The sequence below is a fragment of the Pyxicephalus adspersus genome, chromosome 5 (assembly GCF_032062135.1).
Source record: "Pyxicephalus adspersus chromosome 5, UCB_Pads_2.0, whole genome shotgun sequence".
In the NCBI taxonomy this organism is placed as follows: Eukaryota; Metazoa; Chordata; class Amphibia; order Anura; family Pyxicephalidae; genus Pyxicephalus; species Pyxicephalus adspersus.
Window position 1 is genome coordinate 58,261,209 of NC_092862.1, and position 24,761 is coordinate 58,285,969.

The window sequence follows — 24,761 nt, forward strand, 5'->3', positions numbered from 1 at the left end:
TGTAAACGTAGTTCTAAAATATATTATTTTGTTGAAAATAAATTTAAACATTAGCAGTAACTGAATGTAACAATGCCTGTAATTAGAGCAGGTATTTTTGTAATCAAAATATTGATAAGAAATTAAACAGGAAGTCTAGATCAAGTGAGCATAAATATGTTAGTGACTTTTTCTCAAATTCATCCTAAGTTCTTATGAAGGGTAGAAAGAAGGACAGATCAATGTGTTGATGACTAACCTTCTTTTTATGTGAAACTCCCATTGAGGCATTGTGACACTAATATAGAAACATTAATTTCACAACCACAGGGGAACTTCAGTAACATAAATATTTGACAGGCAGCAGGCACCTGAACAGATAGCTTCAGTGGTGCAAGATATGCCATCAGTTTTATGTAGTACATCAGCAATGACAACCAATGACTTTTGTCTCCCATAACCTCGTCACACGCACGGCTCCAAGTCTTTTCTAGAGCATCCCCGACATTCTAGAATGGTCTTCCTCATCCAATTCGGCTTGCTCCTACTTTCTGCTCCTTCAAAAGATCACTCAAAACTCATCTTTTCAAACTTGTCTACCCGTCTTCTTCTGTCTCTTAAAACCTTCACTACTTCCCACCAATCCATATCCCCCTTTCTATTGTGTGATACTTCCCCCACCTCTTAGATTGGATCCTCTCCTTCTCCTGTGTCACTCTCTGTATCTGTCATTTGCAAACCCTATTTAATGTACAATGATGCATAATATGTTGGCACTATATGAATACTGTTTATTATTATTAATATTATTAATAATAATAATAATAATAATAATAATATGTTGTACAGTTCAGGGCTGTTGCAAATTCCTATTTAGTTCTTGGCTCAGTTCTAACACAAGTACATGGGTGAAAAGAAAAGAGAAAATGTTTCCTTACCATCCATCTTAATAAAAAATGCAGTCTTAACATTTTGTGCGTTGGTTTTAAACCCACAGTGGATTTGCTCAAATTAAGTTTACCTATTTTAATACCAAGTCTTGCTTTTTAAAGCTAAACTAAACCCTGTTTATACTCACCTGTCCTCATGTCATCACAGGTGCCACCATCTTATCCTCATTCTGATCTCTGATAATCTTGGTTGGCTGGGTCGGCATGACAAAACTCCCACACAGGCGCACAGGAGTTCATTCAGTCTCTGCAACCACAGGGAAAGCCAGGATATGCCAAGTATCCCAGCACAGATGAAGTGAGCGATCAGGCAGGTAAGAATGCATATCATATGCCCCTTTCTGCAATAAAGCCCTGCATGGTCACACATTTTTAAAGTGTATCTTTTAATTCTGCCTTAATTGCAATACCCATTAACCAGTGCAACAGGTTATTGATAAACAGCTTGTAAGGTAAAAGGTATCTAATCCACCTTTCCACCGGAGATGTGTGCGCTGAACATCTCCTACCTCTACAAAGATCCAGACACTGGTTCTACCATCACTAGTCCTTCAGACCTTGCTAGGTCATTATTATCATCAGATTCTTAGGAGTAACTGCCAAGGTATTCATGTGATACTGACTGTATTCTGTGCCTCTCTAATTAAATATAACACCCACTGATTTGGAAGACATTGCTAAGGACTCCTGATGTCTGAGTGCATTTCATTTAAAAACGATCAGCTAAGTTACTTTTGTCATAAAGATAACATGCAGACCCTGAGACACCAGTTTAACACCCACTTAAAAAGAGCACTGAAGTAATATGAACAGATAAAGCATTTGGAATGCAATCCATATTCTATTATATTCATCTAAAATGCATTTCACACTTTCACGAATAGTATATATATATATATATATATATATATATATATATATATACATACATTTATATAAATAGTATATACTTTTACAAATAGTATATAGAAGAATCTGAAATTGACACAATGTCAGTCCTTTATTCTCCCTGTATGATAGCATTTAGTTGTGAGAGAAGGATAGGGTAGCACTAGGAGCTAATTAAGTGTGCTGCAGGTAAATAAATGACATAAATAAATGACAACAATATGCTGCCAACAGGAGTGAAAAGGCTGGTAAATTTCCCAGACACAAACAACATTAGGAAAATGCAATAAATCTTCCAACCCATCTCCGAATTGAAAGCTGCCTATGTTTCTATTAGAAATATTTCCCATTACTTGACCACACAAGTATTTTAATTGGGGCACAACCAAATCAAAAAGAGTCTACAAATGAATGGCCAGTCCACTGAAAATTTAAAAAAATAGTGAGTAGGTGCCAAATGTTAATAAATATGGAACTATTCAATAAGTAATGCCTGCTCCTCATTTTATAGAAATATCAAATACATAGGAAAAAAACAAATAAGGAAAAAGCAGCATACAACTGGACAGTGAAAGGAGAAATAGCAGCCTAATAAACTAATCCCCCTGTCATTCTATTATCTCATCCTACTAGCTTGTTCTTTTTTGGAGCACATCTGGTTGCTGCCTTGGTCATCTTCACCCCCTCCTTTCCTAAGGCTACGTACACACGTGCAATAACTGTTGTTAGAAAATGAATGAATAACAACAGATCAACAAATATTCACTGTACATCTGTACATGCTGCAACGATATGAACATTTAAAGATAATCCACCAATGTACTAGATGGGATTGTTTGAAAGATGCAGGAAGTGATGTGTAAAGGGAGGAAGTGAAGTACAGGAAATAACGTCTCTGAGTGATACAAAAAGAACGTGTTCATGGACAACCGTTCATTTTGCGAACAATCCTCCTGAAGACTGTTCACTTACCTCTCTCTGCAATTTGCCTTTCTATGTCTTCTCACATAAGAAGAAGGCAGCCCTTGCTACGGTGTATAAGTCTATAGTATGTTCGGTTGTGCAGTGATCGCGGATGTTTCTGTGCATGCGCGACAAATCTTTGTTGCAACACACAACAGCGCAATAACTGTGGGATTTATATATATAGATATATATATATATATATATTTTTTTTTCAAATATATATAAAAAATAGATTTTTTTTTAATTTACGGGTTTAACAAACTATCAAAATAAGAACAACAGATGTAAATGTAAACAATGACTATATTAATCTTTGAAGATGTAAAATTTACAAACAATGTAGCAAACTAGAAATATAGCCACCCACCACATTAAAATAGATAAAATGGGAAAAGTAAAAAAACAGAAAGAACAATAGGAAATACCAAGACTCCAAACCTAAGAAATATGCAAATAAACAATGTAGCTCATCCAAGTATGATGACAAGCACCAAGATCGTCCTGTAAAATGCAAGAGTCTGTCATTGACCATTATCCAATGTTGGTTTGCTCCTCTTTAATATAATTAATTGCTGACACTGTTTTCCAACTGTAGTATTCCAATATCCATGTTCACAAAATATTAACTATAAGCTTTCCATTTTCCATACTCACCTTAGGCCTGACCTTTGTTACGAAGGCCCTGGTAAAAGCCATTATTAAAATGTCTTCAAATTAAAATCAAGATCTGTCATTGCTAACTATACATTTACCTAACAAATTTGTAGCCTTTCTCAGTCATTTTTCTCTATTAGCAAATGTTATACCAACATGAAAAGCCAGAATGTACGCATTACATCTTCCTTAGCCGAGAAATGCTTGTTAGAACATATTGTTTTCTCAGAAATAGACTTTCAAGCAGTGTTAACACTGCTAAAGAGGGATGAGTGACTTCTTTAGCTTGTCAATTTGACAGGAGCCTCCCAAAGGCAGCACCTTTTTTCTCCATCCACTTTCATAATTGGAATCAGTAACTGCGTGCGTTTGTCATGCTGAAACTCTTAGCAAAGCTTGCTGTCATTATTCTCTACTGTCTCGTATGTGCTGGTCTCCAGCAGGGATAGCAAGCTACTCCCGTGTGGTGCTTGCAAAGTAACTAGATAGAAGTTGCACATTAAACAATGAAGACAGCTTGAAAATAGGGGATCTTAATTGACTGTGACATGAATGTCATGAAACAGATGGCAGGATGATTTAAGCCACTAAAGGTCTGAATGAGACTACAGACAGTATGAAATGTAAATGCAAAAACTGTACTCCTATGATTAAAAGTGGCCTTGTTTCAGTTGGTTATCTCATTTAAAGCTGCATGAATTTCTTTCTTCGAAGAGTAATGACAGATGGTCACTGTTCATCACTTTTATCTTTTGATGGTTTGGTTTGTCCAGTATAGTTTCTTAGGGTCATTGGAAAAACATTATTTTCACTTTTTAAAACTTTATAAAATGAACCCTTTCTTCCAAAGAATGCTTTAAACCCATGAAAAAGATGTGTTCACAGATTGTCTTGTCATTGTAAAGAATAAAATGTTCAACAGGCATACCACATCTCACAGCTATTCAGCTAGGAGATATTGGAGACTTTCTTAGACTGAAAGGTTTACAACTGCTGATCATGGCATGCTTGTGCTTGTGTGATTTAAGTGAGAACTAGTGATGGAATCTTGGTGGATCGATATCAGGGCTGGATTGACAAATACCTTTTGCCAGAAAGCTTAATATTTTATAGTGTTGGTGGAAAATGTTTGTTGCTGTTCAGTCTTCACTTTGAACTTTATATAGTTGCAACAGCTGGAAAATTGTATTGAATCCTACTACAGCACAAGCAGACCTTCTGGTATCTTCCCTTTATTGAGTCACAACCAGACATTAAGGTTTAGTATTTACCTTGCACTGATGCCTAATTCTATTGGCATTTGAAGGCTTTCAATGACCAATAAAAAAGTAGTCACTGGAAGTTCCACATGCACGTTAGATTATGCTATTGTTTTTTGGCCTGCAAATTTACATAGCAAATAATAAATCATTCATAAAACAATGTCGTGTAAATTTAAGTAAGAAATGTTTAGAGAGTATATACTCATTTAAAACTGAACTAGACTTGTTGGTGGATGGTGAGTTTTTGCTGTAATTGATAAATATGAACAGCATACTTGCCAAGTTTAGCATACACATACTTTTTTTAAGCATCCTTCAGCAATGACAGTTCCAGAATCTTCCCACCCTGCAGCCCCCAAAACCATCTCCCAAAAGCCACTGATGATATAACACCTGTGGGCGTGTAAGAGCTACATTGTTCCCAGCTTCCCTGTCAATTCCTGGCAATGCTGGGGAAAGAGCTGGGCTTTACACTGCATGATGTATGTACAGTTTAAGTGGAAAAAATTCACCAGGAACAGGGAAAAAGTTTTTCGCAGAAGAGATTTTGCATATCTCTTCTGCCAATAAACTTTACCTCCTGTGACTTTTTGTAATTTGATGATGATTGTAATAATACACACTCAAATACACAACATAAGGTACTGACTTTAATGAAGTGTTATGTAATATAATAAAGTAGTAAAAAGGTCAGTGAGAGCAATGTTGTGTAAAGGTATCATTGTGAAAAATGCTTTGCAATCAGAGAAATTTACTTTATGTAATTGTAACACAGGTAACCTAGAGAATACATTGTACATTTGCTCCAACACTGGGACAACAATCTACTGAGCAAGTACCTATAAGAATACCTTATATATTTCTGCATTATTAACTCCTAAAAGTAATTTTGTTTCTGAACTGATACAAAAGGGATGATAAAAAGACATTGGCAAGTAGGGTAAAGTGTATTTCTAGGGTAATTTTTTAGTTTTTTCACAGATAGTGAAGTTAGACCAACTGTTTTAATTACTGTAAAGTGTTCCCATTGGGGAGATTCACCCTCTACTTGGTTTGTACTGGTGACCACTGTCATCTGGAAAGAAAATGATTGGAAATCCAAAAGGCAAGGTTTTAAATTTCTCTCTACGCTATCTACCACACATACACTTTAAGGTGTGGGTTTTAAGGTGATTAAGTGTTAAGTATTCATTTAGAATCTAGGTTACAGTTAGAAGCTTGAATGAGCAGATTGTCAAGTAAAGTAAAGCTACGTACACACTTCCAATTATTATCGTTGGTAAACGAACGACAAACGATCCTGCACGATATCTGCGAACGATCGTATAGCACCGATCCTGTACATACAGATAACGACACAATCGTTCGTAGATATTGTACACACAATAGATGCGATCGTTTGAACGATACAGGAAGTTACGTGCACCGCAGGAACGTTCGTTCGTCACGCATGCTCAGACCATGGACGATCAACGAACGATCGTACACACGACTGATGGTCAACGATCGTCGTCCAATCCGATCCGCCGGTCCGGTCGTTCATTTCCAACGACTTTCCTCGTTCGTCAGCGTCGTTGGTTACTTTTTTTACGAACGATTTTTGCCCAATCGATCGTTCGTCGTTCGTTCGTCGTTCATTTTGAACGATAAAAATTGGAAGTGTGTACGCAGCTTAAGGGACAGGGCACGTGAGGGTTTACTTTACTTGCACACTTTTTTCTACTTTAAACTACCTGAAAGAAGGTTTTCAGCCCCAAATAATAAAGTGTCTAGGCCATTCTAAAATGTAGATTTTGTTTTGAGCCACTCCATTGTAAATGTATTAGTTGTTATTATATAAAAAACAACTTAATTTTTGTGTTTTAAAGTTCAGTCAAATAGCTTACCACCCTGTCGCAAAAGTTTTGGATACAAATTGGTTCTTACAGCATTATAAACCATGAATAAGCCTGAGGCAATAAGCACAGCCCCACACCATCATGTTTCACAGTTGGAACGTGATATGTTATCTTTTGTCTTCTCTGTCCTCAGATCATTGTTCCATTTGGTGCTGTGCATGATCCAGAATGACTTCACCACATTTTAGATCGGTAACAATGTAATTTCAAAGTGTTTTGTAAACTCACCAAAACAATTTATTTTGTTTTGGTATTTTCTTTTAAGGGTGTCTTGTAGGCAGAAATGCTTGCATAACCTTTGTTGTCAATATGGAGTTTTTTTCTAAAAAATATATAGATTTTGCTGAAGCATCTCAGTGTTGCTTCTTTTAGGAGTAATAACTAGGTGGTTTGATTTTGAGTAAATGACAAGTTAGTAATGGATATGAATAGATAATTTTAGTTTTACAGTCAGGGGTTAACATGAAGGCTTAAGGTTAAATTTAAATGCTCAGTATGAAGTTTCGGGGATTAACCTCCCTAGAGGTAACCCCGAGTGTGACTGGAGGTAGAAAAAAGTTGCTAAAAGCGGTAACCCCAAGTCACACTCGGGGTAGGTAATCCTATGGGAGGCAATAGTAAATAGAGCCTTACCTGATCCACCGTTGTCCATCGCCGCGATCTTCGTCTTCTTCCCTCTTCTTCAGGCGGGCTTCTGCACCCGATGAGGCACCGGGGAATTAAAAACAATTAAATTTTGTTTTTTTTTTAATATATATAGTTTTTTTTAATTTATTCAATTTATTATTTTTACATGATTTTGTGGTTCAAACGTTATTATACTAATACTATTATAATATACTGTAAAATAAATTTTCATGAAAAACAATGTACCGCTTTTAGACATATAAAACCAGAAAGAAATGAACTGCTAGAAAGGTTAAAGGATGTTCCCCTAAGAAAAAAAAAATCTGATTTTTATTTTATATGAAAGGATTGTCAACCCTTTTATGCAATGTACACATTTTCAGTTTAGGTCCGCTTTATTTCTTAAGTACCCTTAACCTTCATGTTGCAGACTCTTTATCAGCGTCAAACCTTTTGCTGGTTCCAGTGCACAATTTCAGCCAAATACTGACTGCAATGTCACAGTGTATTATGTTTATTTTTTTAATGTTTTTTTTGGTGAAGCATGCAAAGCTGCATTCATTTTAGGTAATTACTGTGTCACAGTGTTTATGATCCCTTTTTTACACAACAGAAGAAAAATAGTTTTCCAGAGGTCACACAGATCATGTTGACCCAAGTTGCTTGCAAGAATATTTACTATAAATGTTTTTATATTTCTGAAAAGATAGAACTTAAGGTGGCAGGGTGTACTTGAGGTGTTCAGGTATATAGCACCTCAACTGAGAAATATTGTAGTGCTAATGTTTAAGCTCTGCCTCTCATTTCACACCCAGCTTGTAATGAATAAGAAAAGTGAATAATGATTCTAAAGGTCAGGCCCGTGTAGTTCTTCTTGGCGCCAGTTGTTTACCTAATAATTTAATTCTGAATGCTGCTAAGGTGAAATGTTAGGTAGATGACTCAATAACATTTGATGAATTACTTGTATATATAAGTTAAGATACAACTACTATGACATTTAATAAAAAGCTGCTACTTTAAACAGGAATTTGCTTTTTAGAGATATTCATACCATACCATAATAAACTTAGCACATAAAGAATATGCAAGTGGTAATAATGCACAAAATATTGTAAAATTTTGAGCTTTAACGTTTTGTTTTTTAAACATCACTATATTTTTCTTTAGTATTTAATTGTTTATATCAAGTGGTATTATTGTATTTTATTAATACTATATGAAGGCAATAAAAAATTGTGGAGTTGAAATACACCAACAGCCTTATTCAAAAAAATAACTTTAGCTCCTTTACATCCTGGGAGTTGTCAAATAGCACAATTTCAAACATGCAAGTGCAACTTCACCATAAAGGGCTCTGGTGATGGACACAATTGAAATTGAGAATTTGAATTTTTTTTTAGGGATAAATCTAATCTGGACAAAACACATATAACATTTACCAAAGAATTTAGATGATATAAAAAAAGTCTGGGAAATAATAGTGTAAGGAGTTTAGGAATGTTTCTCTTAATGACACTCGCCATTTCAGAATACTTATTTTTTTGTTTTCAGAGATCCCACTTAGTATGGAGAAGGTAGCCACTGATAGTGGGATGGACACTGAAGGGATCCAGGACTATGGTATTTATATTCTAGCACTAAAGTAAAAATGTTTTTGAAGAGGTGAAAGAGGGTTTTGAGAAAGAAAATCTAAATGAGAAAGATTGTGGTGTGCATGAGGAAGGATAAGCAAAAACATTTAAATCATTTTGTTCAATAGCAACAGGTCTCAATTAAAAAGTCCAGGTTTGCCTCTAACCTAATAGAAACATAACACTCAGTAGTTACTTACATTATTTTAGCATAAATATGTTTCTTGTTTGAAAATTTCAAAAAACATTCGTCACTACACAGAGACCCACAGTAGGTACTCCTTACATTAAGTGGCTTATTGCACGTGAATTATGTTTTTCTTTCTAAAGTAAAGAGGGGCACAATGTGTTTAACTTTGTTTATACAAAGGGTAAATGGGGTGGACCCTGCTTTGTGATATAGAAAGGCATTAATATTTTATATGACCACAAATTTAGTTGATTTAAAGGGGCATTTGGTGTTCTTATTTTTGTTTGTTTGTTATTGTAGCAATTTGTTAAATGGGGTAAAAAGTATTGGTGCAGGGGGTGCCTGGAAAAGCATAGATGCTGATCTTTATTGTTTATTTTCTTGTTTTGTCTAGTAGTAGTCAGACAAGTCAAATTAAAGAGAAGTCACAGAAGTCAGGTCAGAGTGTGCAACAACTCCAATGACAACAATGACAACTTCCCTCCTTTACTAATTGGCATGAATCTAATTTTTTTCTGTATGCTGACAACTCACCATGCTATGCAATAGAAGTGAACAGCCAACCAATAAATAAAATAATTCTAGTCAATCAAAAAAGAAGGATAGTGCTATTGTGATATTGTATAAAGACAGTCAATTTTTACCCAGTTTCTGGGCTGTTATCTAGGGATGAAGATTACCACTACGTCGCAGTCTTTGCCTTGTTAGATAGGTCCATTAACATTCTCCTTTAAGGGTTCAAATATGAAATGCTAAGATGAATTTGGTGTCAAAAGTAGAAAGATATACCACTCTACATATCTTTTTCTTTAGCAGTATCTTCTTACCTTTACTGCCATATCTCATAGTGAAGGGACATTTAGGTGCTTGAAGCACTCTTCACCATAATTACAAATCCCCATGGGGAATCCCAGCATGAAGATTCACTTACCCCAAGCGCAGGATGGGAATGTTGACTTTAAAATGTTGAAAAGCCAAATCATAAGTACATCTGACTGTGTGGCTAGCATGAGAAGAACCTGTTGGTAGTGCCAGAGGCAACCAGACAAATTCTTGTTTTATCTGAAAAAATGTAGTTGACAACTCCTTTTTGAGGATTTTAAAGAATAAGCCTTACTTGTTCAGATTCTTAAAAGAAAATGTGATACAGTAATCTCCTTATGTAACTGTAATATTTTGTTTTTCTAGATACCCTATGGAAGAATAAAAATGCAACAATATAAAAGAAAAAGGTGACTGGGGAAAGGTTTATGGATATAGTCAGCTTTATTGATGGTAAGTAGGAAGCCTTAGGGGACTTTTGTAACACACTAGTACAGCTACATAGAAAACCATCAGTGTGAGTGCATCCCTGAAATAAATTGTTGGATAGAAGGTATTATGTGCTAGATTGATAACTGTAAGTAAATAATGTTACTGGTAATGCTATTACAAAACAAGCATTTGCAAATGTCATGACTTTGTAAATGTGCATTAGATGAGGTCATATTGTTAGCTATGAAGTGATAGTAACATTGCTACCTTCATTGAATAATAAACAGACATATGGATATAAATCACACTGTAATATATTCTTTTAAAAAATACAATATTTTTTACAGGCCTATGCTATATTTTCTGTCACCTTAATTTCCTTACACAGATGCCTGTGTAATATTGGTAGCTCGATTGCATAGAAGAAAGAAGAAAATCTGTGGATTGCCAAGATCTGATCGTATTATCTCCATATAATTACAGATCCATTCTTCCCTTTATATTACTCAAAACTTAAGAACTCATAACAAAAAAAATTGCGATTGTTATCAGAATGTATTTGCTCTATATATGCCAAAGACATTGGAAGGCCAGTACCAAGGGTAACAGAATTGGAAGAGGCAGACAACTCGACCACTGTCAAAAAAATAACTTGTTTTCCTCAAATATTTAGCGTTAGATATTTATGTCTAACAGAATTCAGAAACACAAACCCATCTCATCTCAATTGTGGTCTGTACATATAAAATGTAGGTCTGTGTTAAAGCAAGTTTATGCAGCTTTTAATAGCACCTTACAACAGTAGATATCCACAGGAGACAATGGGCCTGATTTATGAAAGCTCTTCAAGGCTGGAGAGGATACACTTTAATCAGTAAAGCTGGGTGATCCAGCAAACCTGGAATGGATCTGGTCCGGGATTGAAAACATTTGCTAACAAATACCAAATTACTTTTAGGAAATGCATTACAGGTTTCCCGGATCACCCAGCTTCACTGATAAAAATGTATCATCTCCAGCCTTGAAGAGCTTTAATAAATCAGGCCCAATATGTGAAGCTTTTATAAAAGAGTGCAAAAATGTTGACAAGCCTTTTGCAGCATAATGTCTGAATACAGCATTGAATGTATTATACAAAAAGGTTTAGGCTGTTCACTTAGCAAAGTCAATTATCACTCTGCTAGAGACAATTCACTTAGTTTAGTGAATATAGTAAATTTACGGTGACATCAGCTATTCAGTGTGCAAGAAGACATCATGTCACATTTATTTGCACATTATTGAGTATTCTTCGTAAAGTACATTTTTAACACAGTAACTAAGTTAGGTAAATTTTGCTTGCACATAATTTAGTTTGCTAAGTGAACAGCCTATATTTTCTTAATAAATCAGTCCTAGTATATTTAATGTGCAAGATAGTACCTATAATGATGCTGATTTAAATCTTGTGTCATTGTTCAAGACCATTAAAGGGTGACAGAAAATATATGTTGCACATAATATTAATTATTATATTATTCCTATGACTGTTGTTGTTTTTATTGGTACCAATACTGCTGTTGTGAAGAACGTATTTCAAAGCCTCTTGGATAAATCCTTGTTCCGGTTGAATATTAGCATTATTAACTTGTATTTATATACCTTGTATTTATATAACCCTGCCAAATTATGACATTTTTTACAAAGTCCATAGTCATATCACTAACCGTCCCTCAATAGGACTCACAATCTGATGTCCCTACCATAATATGTCATTAGTACAGTCTAAGGACTATAATAATATAGAATAATAATAAGAATAATTTACCACCAAGGTAAAGGGACACAGGCAACAGAAGAATGATATATACGTGTTTACTACTTTATTATCGCTTAATTAAATCATCATCCATATTTCAATTGATTGTCTCTCTAGCAGAAAATCACTGTCAAGATTTCTTTAAACAATTGTAGACCTCACTACAGAAGGGTTGAGGTGGTAATTGGATCAGAAAGTTTGCAGATAAAACTGAAAAAAAACTGAAAAAAAGCCAACCCCTCAAGGGTAAAAAAGAAGGAAAATGTAAGAAAGAAAGTAGAGTATTTTTTTGGCAACAAAAGGTATCTTATATATAGGTTTAAATATGTATGTACAATAATAAGGCAGATGTTGTACAATTGTTAAATATGCAATACAAGTAATGGTAGCTTTAACCCCATGCAATTTAGTGGGGGAAATAGGACAAGCAAATGCTAAATTATTGGTTTACAAGAACAAAGAAGAAAAATGAAATTAAACATCATGCAGTATGGTTGTTGTGACATGTTTTCCCTTTTAGGCTTCCTCAGGGGACAGTAAAAAAAGACCAATCCAACTATGAGATGTCCTGAAGTTAACATACTCAAAAAACATATAGTCAGATAAATGGGAGATAAGGAAAATCTATACATCCACCAGGGATATACAGTAAGATGATAAAAAACTCACAGGGCTGAAGCTTTATTAGAGCTCTTTTAAATTTTACAAGGAGTGCTTGGAAAAGTGGGGAGAGGGGAAGGGGGAGGGGGGCTTTTTAGTACTCTTCCTCTTCCTCTTGCGGGAAATACATGAGGTGATAGTCTCTGAGCAGATTGAGGGTCAGTCTGTGGCAGTCCTCGATGGACATCCTCTCCGTCCGGTGGCTAAGGCGCTTCCTGGTGCACCAAATAGCGTCCTTCGACTTCCTCTTCTGTGTATTCGCCGTGGAATAGACCATACAACATAGTGCAGTATGTGATAGATGTCCCAGCGACGAATTGGCTCACTTCCTGTCCCAAGGTCTTCAACACGGCCTGGGCGTAGGGACACTGCCAGAAGACATGCAGAGCCGTCTCCTCTTCAGTGATGCACGTGACTGCGTTTCTACTCGGCTTCTACAGGTCTGCCTTGACGCCTTGAAGCTAGTTCTCCTTGATGAACTTGAAGGTGTCCAAGTAGAACCAAGGGGTGTCCTAGTTGTACGGGATGGAGCTGTCCTACTTGTCCCATCACAGGCTCCTCCATAGTGGACACGTGACATGGAGTTTCCTGCAGAATTCGATGATCGGTCCACCAATGTCCTTCTTACAGTGTTGCAGGCGAAGAAAATCCTCAGTATCAATGTCCAGAACTCCCTTGCCGCCCTTCTGATGTTCTTTGAACATCACTGCTCTCCTAAATCAGTCCATCTTTGAGCCCCAGATGAAGTGGAACACCGCCCTTGTGATGGCCTTGCAGGTGTTGGTGCAGGGAGGCCAGGCCTGGGTGAGGTACTGCAACACAGGGAGAATCTTGATGCAGAGTACCAGTGTTTTCCCTTCGATGGTGAGGTCTCTGAGGCTCCAGAGGCCGAACTTCTGCCGCATTTTTGACAGCCGCTCTTCCCAAGACTTCAGGGCTGCTCCCTCCTTTCCAAACTAGCCGCCAAGGATCTTGATGATGTCTGGCCTGATGTTGAAAGGGATGGTCACAGAGGAAGGCAGGTACGAATTCCCAAAGAGCATGGCTTTAGATATCCCCCAGTTGACTTTTGCCCCCGAAGCTCGACCGAAGTCTTCACAGATCTGGACAAGCACGTCAATGGAACGCTTGTCTACGCAGAACACTGTCATGTCGTCCATGTAGAGTGAGAACTTCGCTTACCTTCTGTCTCGTCAGGCCCCACTTCCCGGTCCAGAAGCCATTGGCGACCAGGATGCAGATTGGTTTCTTGAGCATGGTGCAGAACCTCCTCAGGAACATAGTGATGTCTTGTCCAGGTATGTGAGGGCTGTGCATTGACACCGTCACCAATTCATTGCACCCATTGAAACACTTGGTACAGAGGACATGTGGAGACTATGATTTATCCTGGTCACCAAGTAGACAGCCAAAGTTCAATTTGTATATCTTCCTAAGATCTGCGGTAATTGGGCGACATTGTGATTTCCTCCTGAAGGAACTACACACATAACAAGAACTGTCTGGATAAATAAAACAATTTCTAGGCATGATAGCAACCTAAATCAATCACAGTTAATGATGTCTGTAACATAAAAACACAGACAATTGTCAGTGGATCTGGTAATACATTTAGGATAAATATACCAAATCTCGTATATATGATCACCTTTATCACAAAAGTTATATGCTATAAAAAAAGAAATCAGCATGAAAAAAAACTAAATAACCTACATAAAATGATCATTAAAAAAATGGCATGTTGACTTATAAAAAGAAAATCCATATCAATATACAAGATGACACATGCAACATTATTCTTAGGATAACATACACTATAAGGTTATTCTTAAAATGGTTGTATAGTAAAGAGAACCTACATTCCCTAGCAAGTTTTTATTTTTGCTTGTGTTCCTGTTGTAGAGAATAGTAGCTCCTTTGCATTAAAAATTGGAAAGTTATTATTTTATAGTTGTTGCTGAAACAGGAATACTGCAACATGTTTCCAATAGGGACATCTGTTCTGGTGTCATTTGTAAAAAAAGGGTGATTATCTTCAATTTGTAAAGATTTCTGTTTTCTTTCTGCTTTGACTTTGAAGAAGTAAAATCCCTAATGGTACCCAAGGTGTAAATTTAGACCATGTTTTAATTCAGGTTTTGCACACCATTAGTATCACATATTTTCTTGTATATGCAATTCAGTTAAAAATGTTTAAATCTTGGGTGAAAAAAATGGTAAATAGGCCTTGTTGAAGAACAAGAACACAATACTTGACAAGGGATTTATTAATGCCTACTCCATTCCAAACCAAAAAGTTAGGACTTTGGATTTTCTTTTACATGTACTCTTCATTACTAATCACTGCTTACTAATGCAAGTAACAATATCAACAAAAAAACTTGAAAACAGTCATGCGGGCCTCATATCAAAACTATACTACCAGAATGGTGTTGTGTGTGTAATGATTAACTTTTGGATGAATGCTTCTGTTGACTATTTGTGACAATTCCATTACTAATCCTCATCAAGTTTTAAGAACCTTAAAGAATTATATTGGTAATATTAAGGATCCTCTTTTCTTGCACCTCTGTTAATCCACAGACAGCTAATCCCAAGTACTTGAAGAGTCAAAACATTCCCAGTACACAACAGTGCTTTAATTAAGTAATCCATACAGTTCTTAAATTGTTGGGACTTTGACAGCACATATTGATCCTGCGACTGCTTGTCTTCCCCAGCAATAATCAGGTTTTCAATAAAGTCACAAGATTCTAGAACACCACCATCTATTTTCTGTATGACAATGGTCTGCAGGAAACAGTGTACTACTCAATTCTAACAGACAGTCGTTGCCAATTTTCTACTTATTAAATTGATTTGTCATAGGTCAGGACAGATTAGGAATGTTTTGTATTTTATATTTTTTATTTCATAGAATAAGCCAGAATAAACTGGGATACTCAAGTAACTAGTACAATTGCTGCAAGGTCTCAAGCAGTTGGGAAATTTTGACCTAATGGAGTATAAGCCCTGTTTACACAGTAAAGATAAGCTGGCACCTTGCTCAACTGCCAAAGTCATATTAAGTCTGCTGCTATTTTTTATTCATCACCTTTAAAAAATACAACAAAATAGGTACTCAGTAACTAAACATTCATTTCTGATATAGTGTGTATACTGCCTCAGCTAGTCATTTATTTATATTCCTTTGATTCCTTTCCCATATATATCTCTTTTTACTTCAGCAGTTGTTATCAGCTGCTTGCAGAATTAATTTGATTGAAACTATTGAAAGTGCTAGACAGAGAGAATGAGATCATTGCATTCAGCGCTGACACATTTTTTCTGTATGTGTAACAAACATTTTTCAAAAGGAAGCAATTTATGGCAAGATATTTATAATGAATTCATTCTCAATGAATGTCTGATATCACATTCTGTGCTGTGTGATAACAGCTTAGTACATTATTAGTATTACATAATTATTAGTATAAGTTATTGTAAATCATAGCTGAGGACTGTGTAGTTAGTATTTATTTTGTTCTCTTTTGGAGTTTATTTAAATAAATGCTGTTATGAAAATTAGTCAGTTATTATTTATACAGTAAAAGTATTCATGCAGACATACAAATACATTTTCTGTTTGTTTTCCTTTTCCCAGGAAAATCTGCAAGACAAGACTCATCTCTCCACTGCTGTATTAATACATCTAGTAATGAAAATGAACATATAGAGAATAGGTATGAAAAGGTTGATGATAAACAGATGGATTTCCAACATTTATAATTGGGGTTTTGGAGCACGTTTTATCCAAGATCCCAGAGCCCCTCAGATATATCAGTTTTCCATTGGGATGAATATATGTGCCACACTCAATATTTAGAAGTAAGTTTGATTAATTTGTTCAAGAATGCCATTGCACTCAACTCAAATCCAGAAAACTCTTTCTTGTGCACTCAGGGTAAAAAAACATAGCATCCACTGATGTGTTTAGACTAAGAAACTGGCTATGACCTTGACCAGGTAAGGTCAAAACGTATCAAAGGGGACAGTTTTAAGCTATGCTTACAGAAATTAAGGATTTTTAAATATTTTACATACAGACCCTGATTTATGAAAGCTCTCCAATGTTGGAGAGGATACACTTTCATCAGTGAAGCTGGGTGATTCAGGAAACCTGGAATGGATCTGGTCCAGGATTCAAAACATTTTCTAGCAAATAGCAAATGATTTTTAAAAATCCATTCCATGTTTTCTGGTTCACCCAGCTTCACTTCTGAAAATGTATTCTCTCCAGCCTTGGAGAGCTTTCATAAATGAGGGCCATAGTGTGCAGGTATTATTGCAAGTAGGTGTGTAGTACAGAGTAGGAGCAATGCCGCTGAGTACTACCCAAAAGTTTATTTTAGAATCACTGTTATAGTTGATTTTTCTAATAAGAAATCACATTGCCATTGTTTAACAATCATATTAATCTCCTAGGCAATGACAATAATAAGCAATGCCCGATAATTTGTGCCTGTCATCCTCCACCGACTGGAGTTGTACACTATACCTGTCAATGAAGGTTAGGAGTTAGGGCTAGGAATTAAGAGTATTTTTGTTAGGTCCTCCAGGCATTCAAAACCTAACCTCTAATCCCAAACTTAATCAAAAACTCATGTTTCCTAGCCCTAACTCTTAACCCCTATTGACAGGTATAGTGTACAACTCCAGTCAGTGCTCTAATGCTGAGGAGATTCAAGCTAAATTCAAGTAGAACTTTTACCCTTCCTAAAGCTATAAGGACCCCCTCTTTTTTTATTGCACAGCGTTCTGCACACATGTGGTGGTCTTCCGTTATGTTGGTTGCTCTACAAGAATTCTACAGATCAGAAACTAAACCAGAATTGCTTTCCTATTCACTTCAAATTGGGATCAGTTTATGAGAAAAGTCAACAAACCGAACAGAAGCAAATTCAATAATCTCTAGATTTTTACATAAACCCTTTTAAACCAGCACAACATGGATAATTTCTTTTAAATTTAGCCTTTACCCATGTCTGCAGTCTATGAACAATATATACCTTGAAAGAAATATTTTGTATCAAACATATTTTGAAGGTCAAAGGACCCTTACAAAAGAAGCTGTAGAAAAACTTTCCATGGAAACGTATTATTCAAAACAAGTACTTGCAGGTGCTTGAATAAAGACACAGCTTGTGCACATTAACAAAGGTTCACATAAATAAATCAAGTACAATTAAACAAAAATGAGTTACTTTTTGTATAATGTAATAAACATGCTCCTAATGTTACTATTGTGGGATTGTACCAATAGTCTAATAATGTTTGTTGTGCATTTTAGTCAAGATTGCAAAAAATTTTATTTTTTAAAAAGAATAATATATGTCAATATGTTGTGATGAATCCTGTGTATCATTGTAGAGCATAGGGGCTTAAAAAATATATGATACCATTTTGGTATTTGTTCTCGCTGCTTCCTGTTACTCCACCTTTTTGGGCCCATTGGTTGAGGTACATTAACCATTTTTTGATCATTTGTGTACCAAGTACTGAGCCATAATCTCTTTCCAGCTTTGGAACCAGTCAGAAATTGCAGTAATTTTTTTTAGTTCTACAGAAGCACAATATGCACTGTATGCAGGCATTGTTTATAAATACACTTTATCAATATTAATCAACAAATACCATTCTCTTCTCTCTTTTTTTTTTTTTTTTTTTTTTTTTTTTTTTTATAAGCATCCAACAAAACAGACATATACAAAACGTATCCATACAGGAGGTGCAAAACAGTATAAACAAAACGCTATATAGACATATAGTAATACACTTTACCAAGGGGGTGTAGAAAAACATCTGCTGATAAATCACATTTATCAAGTAAAGTAACTACCCAACAAACATCCTCCTAAAGGAATATATTAGCAAGAAAAGATTAAACAGTAAGAGGAAGCTTAGGAAGAGTAAGGGGTTAGAAAGTGAGTACAGTAGGGAAGGTTAGGTGAGGTAAGAAAAAAGGAAGGGGGGATGGAGGGGATGAGGGAAATCCCATAGATTGTTAAAAACTTAAAAATGAGGGCAAAGTAGTCAGTCGTATATAATCTGACAAACACTTGAAGTCATCCTCGTAAAACCAGGTTTCACCGGCCTACGTGGGGACCAATCTCTTCTATTCTTAGCGATCATTTTTCTGCAAAATTTTTTTTTTTTTTAACTAAATTTTTTTTATATTGGATTAAACACTTTATGGATTAGAACAATTTTTATATTTTATGCATTATTTTTGATATATTATGTTATGTATTGTTATTATTTTAAATCTGCCCTAGGCCTATATGTTAATTTTTATTGCTTAAGATAACCAAGTAATGCATAGCTAGTTTTTTTTGGGATCAGCCCGGCTTTATTTTGGCAGTGATCTCTTTTTTATAATAAGTATAAGTCCATTGCTCACTGCTTGGCACTAACACACAAGGGTCTCATATATCTTCCTATGTGTAGCTAAAATTTTAGTACTTTATAATACTTTATTTTTTTTTATACCATATACTTTTAACAATAGTTTGAAGAGTACTTAATGTATTCTATACAACGAACCAATACAACGAAAATATCAGTGTCTAATTGCTTTAATAAATCAACACTATTCTCTTTATCTGGGATTAGAAAAAAAACTGTCTCTTCCAAAAAAAATATATCCTCCAAATTTATTGTTGCTTGATTGGCTTTGAAATCTTGTTAATCATACATATCATAAAAATAAAAAAGTACTACAAGTTGTAAATTGAACTGGCACTTTGGATGAGAAAAAAATTACAAGAAATAACACACAGTGTAATGCTCAAATGAAACTGTAACTATTTCATAATATCATATACTTATTAGAAATGTAACATTAAAGTTTTATTTTTTTTTTGGTGTTATTACGAATTCTGGCATCTGAATACATTAAGGATAATATGTATATTTAATAGGGTACATTGTGCTCCAGGAGTCAAAAATTTAATAATTTAGGTAATAAAGCTCTCTTTTTTACATAAACTTGTTGCATATGTCTGCTTTCAAACAAGATTGATGGGTAGTGGTGAAACACCAGCCAGATGTACTGGCAAATGTGAACACTCATGGAAAAGTAAAGCTTCTTTGCCAATACATTCATAATGTAGCCAGCATCATTAGACTAAAGAAAAAAGGACTACATTGTGCCATGTTTCTATGTAACAGATGTGGCTTATTTTGTTCTGTGGTAATTATAGTTGTAATAAAGAGAGATAAATATATAGTAATGTTGGTTATATTTATGTTGTTTTATCTATCTAAAAATATCAGTTTAAGTTTTTGAGTAAGGCCCTATAATTTATTATTCTTACTACACTTTTTATCAACACTATAGAAAAAGTATAATCTTAATTACAGTGAGTTTAATTTTTATGTTAAAAAAGAAAATAATGGCAAGTAGCAGTACTTGCCAATGTAATTCTGAAAAAATATCACAGGCAATTGATGTTAAAGTGGTACCTGTGCAAGTAAAGTAGTAAACGTTAGGCCTCTTTCACACTTGCTATCACAATTTGTGCAGTTATCTCCCAAAACCACTTTTCAAGAACTATGCATTTATTAGTGTAAACTGCAGTGTTGTGATTGAGCTGCATCGCAGTGAATTATGGGCCTTCTCCAGTCTTCCAACAGAAACCAAAAAGGTAACTTTACCCACTTACTGCAGATGGAATACATTCCTATTCGAGTCAATGGAGGTACCTCAGTGCCAAAAGCGTGCATTAAAACTCTACAGTTTACTACAAGTCTTAAAGAAGGATTAAGGTCAGGTCGCTTATTAAATTGTTTCCTGCACTGCAATGTTGAAGGGTAAGTGAACTTAACCCCCTCCCAACATTCCTTGCATCACCTGACCTCAAACACATTTAGGTATGGGTTAGAGCACAAGATTCCTTGCAATTGGCTTAGAGATGTGACATGAGTCTAGGTAATGATAAAATAGCATTGTCTTAGCTCTAACAATTGCCTTAAAGGCTTCACATGGATTTTATACCTAACTCCTCTTGCCTAACTTTATAGCACATGCATGAGGAAAATATTTTATTACTGCTGTAGAGGGTCACATTTAAGTGGCCCTTTTACTTTGCCTCTCCTGAATAAATAGAATTATTATTTTAGGACTAGATGACCGCTGTTTTTTTCCCTTGTGCTTTCTATGTCTGGCTCAAAGCTAAGGTCCCCATGGGCTCCAGTCATCTCCTACACTATCGAAAACAAAATAAAAAGTTTGGGCTGGAGTTTGGTTTAAATCTTAAGGAGGATGTTCTCTAGCCAGGGTGATATAGGAAAGCTGTAGCACAGTGGCTCTGAGGTTAGCACTCTGGCCTAGGTCCCAGGTTTGAATCTTGGCCAGCACACACATGGAGTTTGCAGGTTCTCCCCGTGTCTCCGTGGGTTTCCTCCGGATAATCCAGTTTCCTCCCACATCCCAAAAACATGCAGTTAGGTTAATTCTCTACCCCCCAAAATAGATCATAGACTGTATTAAAGACTATAGCAGGGACATTGGTTTGTGAGCCGCTTTGAGGGACAGCTAGTGACATGACTATGTACAACGTTGCGTAATATGATAGCGCTATATAAAAACTGTGTAATAAAAATAATAGTGAAACTGAATAGCCAAAGGTCATTGTCCTAAAAATACCAAACTGAGCATCAAAATATTGTTGGGACCCAACAATGGTAAGTCAAGCTGAGCACTAGTGAAAACAAATGACTGGTAAATTAGTCCAACTGATTAGATGTAGAAGTTAATAAGTTCAGAGATGCTGAGTGGCGGAAAGTAAAAAGGGTCCAGGCCAGCCAGGAAGATATGTTTCTAAAATAAAAAAACATATATATATATCAAAACTTATACTTCATGAATGACTACTGTAACGGAATGAAATATATAATGCCAAATTTGAAGGGTATCATCTGCCTCATGATGATTAACCTCCCTAGCGGTTCATTTCATTACGGTTTTATATGTCTAAAACCGGTACATTGTTTTTCATGAAAATTTATTTTACAGTATAATATAACAGTATGAGTATAATAAAGTTTGAAACACAAAATCATGTAAAACAATGAATTGAATAAATTAAAAAATCTATATATTTAAAAAAAAAATTTTTTTTTGAATTTTTTTAAATTAAAAAAAAAAATACACATTATACTCATACTATTATATATACAGTAAAATAAATGTTTTTGAAAACAATGTACTGCTTTTACACATAAAAATCCAATGTATTGCATTCAATACAGTTATTTTGTATTGAAAGCAATACAAATAGATTTTGAATTTCCCGCCCCATCGGCAATGTACACGCACCAACGTCACCGGGAACTCGGATGCAGAAGCAGGAAGAAGAAAGAAAGCGGAGATTGCGGCGCTGGACAGGTCAGGTGTGGCTCAAATGAGTAAGCTGCATAGCCTGTGTGCTGGAAGTGTCCAGGAGGTCTCCTAAAGTTGAGGTTTGTCAAACCAATTTGCTCTTTTGTGGATTTGCATCTGCAGAAATCAAGCTTTATGTGCTGCAACCTACATTCTACAACTGTATACTTGGTGGTTTACTAAAACCCATCCTGTTGGTATTACCTTCTAAATAAACTATTGCTATACTTATGCTCACCTAGAAATGATAATAAAGTTGTGATACAAAAGATGAAAGTTGTCAATGATTTCCACAATTATGGTCACGCTTCTACCAACATGGCATTCTAGTCATATGGACTTCTGTGCAACCCCCCTGCCAGATTATTACCAATAACATTGGGTAGGTCCTTTTAAAAGGCAGTTCCACTGTAAATTAGAATCAGTCACAACTCAAACAGAATATTTAGCAAAACAAGTATGTTGCTCTTTCTTTTGAACAATATTGTTGTTTGGGAAAATACTTTTTCCTACCAAAAATTATAGTTTAAACAAGACTTGGGCATGTTTAGCTTTGGTAAGAATAGGAAAAGGTTTAGAACATCTGCAATTTTTTCTACAGTTGTTTTCCTATTGAAGAGATTTCCCATTTTATCCTGTCTTGAGGACTTAACAGGAAGTGAAAGTCCCACCTTTGTCACAGGTATTGTTGTCCTCATTGTAAGATTTTTCTTCTATTCTTGTGTCAAAGACAATCGTACAAATTTTTTATTTTGTCATAATTTCAGCCAGACTGACAATAATCACTGGGACAAATATTGAGGGAATGCAGAAAGAAATAAAAACTTACATAGGTTCAATTTAAAACTAGAAAAAAATGACATGTTTGTGATATATGGATGCACATTTGCAACACCTGAAAAGCTAATTCTGGGTAAATTAGGTAAGGTGGAATTTCCACTAAAACTGCAGTGGAAAACCTAAACATCGTTTAAGGAGGGCGGGGGGGGGGGCAGCAATAAAAAAATCACATCTATTCCTACCTACACTCTTTTTAAAAGTTTCAGCTTGAGATTCCCAATAAAATCACATAACCTGTAAACAAAACCCTTTCATAAACCCTAAACTTCAACCTAACCTTTCATCTAACCCTAACCTTTCATCTAAAATATAATAAAGCCAACATTTCATCAAAGGGCTTCCTTCTTCTTTGCTTTCTGACTGGTCGTGCCGTGATGCCTTAATAGCATGTGCAGGAATTCATTGATTTCCCTGACAACCAGAGCTAAGATGCGCATGGGCAGTTCAGCAACATTTGACAGCTAGGTGGTGAGCAGGCATGTAAGAACAGTTATGGCAGAAGGGACATCGCCTCTCCCTTTTTGCAATAACAACCTGCCCATGTTAAAAGTGGGACATTAGCTTACCTTGAAGAGCTAAACACTTTCTGTGGTCATTAAGAGAAAGCCCCACTCTCTCCTTTTGATTTTATATTAATTTTTTATTATATAATGCAGCTAAGATAGCAGCACCAATTAAGATGGACCCACATTTTCCAGGAGGACAGAGCAGAAGTCCAGAATTACAGCAGAGAAATATTGCTTTTGTCATATCCTTGCAAAGTAGAAATCAACGGATGACTCCATCCACCAAATTCTCCCTAATAACTAAAGCAATACTTTTGAGTTTATTCAGTTTGGGTTTAGATAACCTTGGTTTAACAGATATTTTCATACATAAATTTTACCATACATGTATCTATCTAGACACCAGGGCAAAATATTGAAAGAGTCCACAATAGTTTCATGTTGTTAGTAACACTTATCAATTACAGTGAATGCCTCACATACATCTCCTCTGAATATTAAATTCATAATAAAAAAATAATAATAAACTTATCTTTATAATATTTTCATTGGTGTGATGAGGGGAGCAAAAAAAGTATTCTTGAATAACATTCAAGGATAATCCCTGCAGCTGTTGCTATGCCTACTACCGTTATTTGTACACTACAGATTAGGCATGGATAGATTCAGTCATCGTATAGTTTTTATTAACCTAACCACAAAATATTTTTACAGATGTTTCTCATTTGGTAGCAATGTCCACACCCTAACACTGCCTGATTATTTACAGATTAGGTCAAAAGCATCTGACCTGCTGGATAATTTATCTGTGTAGACGTACCTCTACAGACACAACCAGACAAATATAGTTTTGGAAATCCAACTTGTTTGTACTGCATAGGTGAATTTTCATCTGGCATTGGTAAAACGTGATGTTGTGGTTCATCAGAGCTTTGTCTCTGCTAAATCAATATATCATATTAATCTGGGCAAGGAGATTTTTTCAAATATATTAGTTGGTAGTGTTACAATGATCACAATAAGGGCATTAGTTGGAAACAAAGAACCCCAGAAGTAGAATGCAAGTTTATTTAAACTTAAAGCAAAACTTTTCTTTACTCTTTCTTTTAATATGGACCCACTCTTGTCTCATGTTCCCCTTACCCTCTAGGTGTTCAAGTGATGTCCCTAACATCCTCCTTCATACATTACCAATATTTTTCTTTGGGTGGAACAAAACTTTTTCATATTATTC

The 24,761-nt window shown here is 35.5% G+C and overlaps 1 long non-coding RNA gene across 1 annotated transcript in view; it reads left to right on the forward strand.

Moving 5' to 3' along the window:
* The window catches only part of LOC140330977 (uncharacterized), a 44,252-nt gene extending 24,466 nt beyond the window's left edge, over window positions 1-19,786 (forward strand). Inside the window, exons 3-6 of the long non-coding RNA XR_011920839.1 lie at window positions 1,078-1,243; window positions 8,779-8,847; window positions 10,237-10,323; window positions 16,404-19,786. This is a non-coding gene — a long non-coding RNA (uncharacterized lncRNA). The remainder of the gene's footprint in view (window positions 1-1,077; window positions 1,244-8,778; window positions 8,848-10,236; window positions 10,324-16,403) is intronic.
* Window positions 19,787-24,761: the final 4,975 nt, after the last annotated feature.